Source organism: Watersipora subatra, chromosome 7, assembly GCF_963576615.1.
Source record: "Watersipora subatra chromosome 7, tzWatSuba1.1, whole genome shotgun sequence".
Taxonomy (NCBI): Eukaryota; Metazoa; Bryozoa; class Gymnolaemata; order Cheilostomatida; family Watersiporidae; genus Watersipora; species Watersipora subatra.
The window spans coordinates 58797253-58801759 of NC_088714.1; the positions used below are offsets into that span (position 1 = coordinate 58797253).

A 4507-nucleotide genomic window follows, 5' to 3' on the forward strand; every position below is an offset into this window, starting at 1 on the left:
AACGAAAGTTATTCGAAAGTAAAACTGCTGCTACGTCGGAGGTGCGTTAACCGGCGTTTGCTTAGTTTTTAAGTCTGGACTGGGGTTGACGCTCATAATTATGTCGTTCATAGCGAATTTAAAATACTGGGCTATATAAATGTTCTTGTTGACCGTGTCCGTAAATTCCGACGCGATCTATGAAAGATAGCGCGAGACAGTCGTTGCACTTTGGATGAGTTTATGCTTCGTAGTTTCACTATTCGCCTAGAAGCCCCTGAGCTATAACACATTGACGGATGGTCGCCGCCATGTCACGCTTCCAAGAGCGATACGTAACGCGCTGCTGTTTTGTAGCCTGTCTTGACAAAGTGTTGTTTTTGCGGAGTTGTTCCTCCGTCGAGCGGGCGAACAACACAACAGTTGTGTTGCGCGCTCGCTCGACGGGGGAACAACTCCGCAAAAACAACAGTTTGTCAAGACAGGCTATGTGGAAGGGTGAGAGCATTGAACTAGAATCACGTGACTTTTACGTTGATAATAATACGTAAACGTATGCGCCATATTGGAGAGCTAATCGAATGCTAGTTCCGTTTGTAAACAAGCGGTGAAAAATGACAGAAATGTACATGTTGAATAGTTATTTTCCAGCTGGGTGTTAATGAAAGCTACTCCTACACAACGTTTAGAGTGCCCTGATAGAAGAAAACCTATTTATAACATATGGAGTAGGATATATCAAATGATAAGTAGATGTATAATAGATTTTCGTGGACCATGTTACTCATACAAACTGTTGTATTACAAATGCATAAACCCAGCAAATGATATATTCAGGCAAATAACAACTGTTCCATTATATTAAAATTTATATTACATATGCATAAATGCATATGGAAAAACTTAGCACATGAAGTATTTCGATAAAAACAACACATAGGTATGCTGCCAAAACAGAAACTGTTTTCAAGATTTAAGTGATAATAGCTTATGAATGTATGATATGTATAATACAGTATCTGTAAAAGATGGAATGAACTACTGCAACAACTAAACGGAAATTAAAAACCGTTGTAATGGAGAATAATCAAAATAATGCAAACAAGGAAATGCAGGAATTAGTGTAATCAGATGATTAAACTTATACATACACGTTACAGAAACTGTGTAAAAGGAGATTTGTATAGAAGTGGATATTGAGCCAAGGTGCATCAGTTTCTTAGAACTAAATTAGATTAGGAATAACAGCACAACAACAGCTGCAGATGAATATTACAGTGATTATATTGTTACTGGCCTTTAAAAAATACTACTTTAGTATTGTAGGCCACAAAGATGCACCTTGCAGTTTGAGTGCAGGATTTTAGCATAATGATGCTTCAGTCAAACGTTTTAACCTGCTGTTAAAGCATGGATCATTGAAATGTTCGTTGCAGATAAGTGCTCAAGGATCAGGCTTATTCACTCTTCTGCGGTTGCGATACCATTGTAAATAACGAGAGTTCTCAGTTGCTTTGTTTGGAAATCTAAAAATTAAAATGAAACTGTAGTAGTTAATTAGCAACAGTAGTAATAAAAATAGTATTATTACTCTTATCTCCTTACTGCTAGCTAGATCCAGGTACAACAATAAATAATATTATAAGCACGACAAACACTTCCTTTAAATATAAATATTTAAAAATAACCTAATGGGTTGTAGTTCTAAAATATTAATATAAAAAAAATTCAAAATTTAAATAATAAAAAACCTTCGTTTTGAAGGAAGAACATTTCACTCACTAGCTTATAAATTTATCTAATCACCGACAAAATACAGTCAAACTCGTACACTCAGTAGTGACACTGATCGACTCTCACTCACCCAGTGACTAGTGTAGTAGAACTAACTAGTGGCAGTACTAACTAGTAGTAACACAACTATTAGTAGTCGTAGACTTGAGCAATAGTAACAGAACTAGTAGTAGAAGTGACTCACTTGTGAAATGTCATGCCAGTAGTATAGTGAGAGCAGATCTACACACACTAGGCGGAGCTTAGGGAGCAGGAAGTGACATCACATCAGGATCTGTTTGATTGACAGTTGGAGGGCGGAGCTAGGCGGTGTTGAGTCATGGTGTGAGTCATGGCGAGCTGTGTGATTCGTGGTGCGAGTAATGGTGTGAGTTGGTTGGTGACGTCGCGGTGGTGGTGTCGGTGGCCGAGTGGTGAGTCGGGCCGCGAGACGATTCGCGGTTGTATTTGGGATTATCGGATTTCGTTGGCGTCCGGTAGAGGTCGCTCTTCCGTGCCATTTCGGGGATTGACGGAGAGCTCGGTGGCGACGGGTTGACGGACGGTGGCGGATGGATTTCGAGATCGTCGGAGCTTGTATGTATTTTCTTTTTTCCGATCCCGAATGAGAATGATGTGTCTGCGAACGAATATTCATTTTGATTGTAAACTTCATAAATTCTGAAATTATCCATCGCTGTTATGGTTCCACTACTTTTTTAAAGATAATGTATAAATTGATGAAGTATTATTAGTTAGTGTTGATTGTTACTGGAGCTTCTGAGGAGTCAACTTCCAATAGTATGAATATCGACATTATTTCTGAAAGAACTTCCCAATTGAATATGAAACAAAGAGAGTATAGAAGACCAACCAAGTCTAGATTGAACAGAACTACGTCATTACGAAGATCATCAAGAAAAAGTTCGGTAGTAAAGCGGTTATTCGAATCCAAGGAAAATTATATGGAAGGAGATGAGAAAATTACGTCACCTATTGCAACAGTTTTTAAAACTGAGGAAATGCAAGAACCATGGAAATGGATTAATCTAAAAGTTTTGGATATTCCAGCTTCGTTAGAAGTAATACAAGCAAATAAGTCTGAAGAAAATGACAATTGTGAGATTGCGTTGCAATTCTTCGTTGAACGTAAGGGAGAGCGTGTGGTATTATGTTCGATCATCGATCCTCAAAAGTATAACATTCCCTCATCATTTCAATGGTTGACACCAGCTCTCATGATATTGGATCGAAGTGAGATTTACATGAACTCTAAGTCTTCATCAGGATTAAAACTTTTCAGAATTGACGGAGCATGCAATCTGAAGGAATTCAGAGAGAAATTAAACAAAGATTATAAACTCTGTATATCAAGACAGTAATGAGTTAAGGAAATGATATTATGATTAAATTTTATATAGTTTATTTGATGATATATCATAGGGATTTAAACTTACTATCAATGGATATGTTATTGAATAAAAGTTTTGTATATAAAAATGCTAAAACATAATATAAAAAAGACTATTGAATTTCATTCAATCCCAATTTTCTTCTTCTTCTTTCATTGTCGAATGAGAATGAACTGTCTACAATCAAAACATACATTATTTTTAGTGAGATATAGTAAAAGTAAGACATACAATCAGATTAGATCATTCATTCAAACTAAAAATCAAATATAATGTAATACTTACTGAAGAAGAAGAAGATCCATCCTTTTTCTGAATGGAATCTTCCTGTTGAGATACGGGAGCCTGCAATTGCAATGATTACAGTCAGGATGGATTACTATAACCTTGCTGAGATAGTAGACTCTACATTCACAATGGACTCCAACTTAAATTGTAAATTTCAATTGCATTAGTCATCGAATCATAGAATGATATGCAAGATGTAATGCAGACAGAATAGGATATGCAATCAGCTAGAGTAGGACATACAGACAATAAGAAAAACAAATATGTTACATCACATAGTCAGACTAGGACACACAGACAGAGGAGGATATTCAGTTAAAATAAAGAAATAAATATAATGTACTACTTACTGAAGATTCAAATTCATAAAGCCTTCTCCGAAAAGGACTATATTTAGTTCGGTGATGCCCAGGATCCTACAATTGCATTGATTATAGTCAGAGTAGAACATGCAGACAAATTAAAACACAGTCAGGTCTTACTTTGAATTTCAATTCCAACTCCTTTTGTTTTAAAGTGGAGTTATACATAATATTAATTACTGTTTTCACAGATTGATACTCATTTTAACATTCCTACATACCAATTGGAGTGAATTTTGTTGAATGTATTTGATCTTTAGTTACATGTTTTATCATTATACAACGATATTAGACGAAATAAATATAATGTAATACTTACTTTTAAAGTCAATGTAACATCGAAGTTACGAAAGAACTCCTCTCTTTGCTGCTGCATGACCAATGATTTCTACAATAATTTCCAAAATTACTTTGTATAATTTAATTGTTTCATTTAAGCAAACCCTATAATTCAAAATATATTTAATATGTAGTTTATATTCTCAAGTTTCCTTTAATCAAAAATATAATTTAGTAAAATATTATAATGTAGTACTTACTTTCTTTTGAAGCTTGATCTTGAATCGAAAAGCCTTCTGTTTTTCAGGATCTACCTCTCTACCCCAAGGGCAGTAGCCCCATATCTCAACACACGTGTCGATGCATTTTGTCTGAGTTAGGAGTCTATCCACGTTTTTTGTCTCGAGCACACAT

At 35.5% G+C, this 4507-nt stretch overlaps 1 long non-coding RNA gene across 1 annotated transcript; it reads right to left on the reverse strand.

The window, feature by feature from the left end:
* Positions 1-3449: 3449 nt before the first annotated feature.
* LOC137399275 (uncharacterized) lies at positions 3450-4213 on the reverse strand. The gene is made up of 3 exons (XR_010979140.1): positions 4134-4213; positions 3803-3868; positions 3450-3509 (listed from the first exon to the last, which is right to left on the reverse strand). It is a non-coding gene; the product is annotated as an uncharacterized lncRNA (long non-coding RNA).
* Positions 4214-4507: the final 294 nt, after the last annotated feature.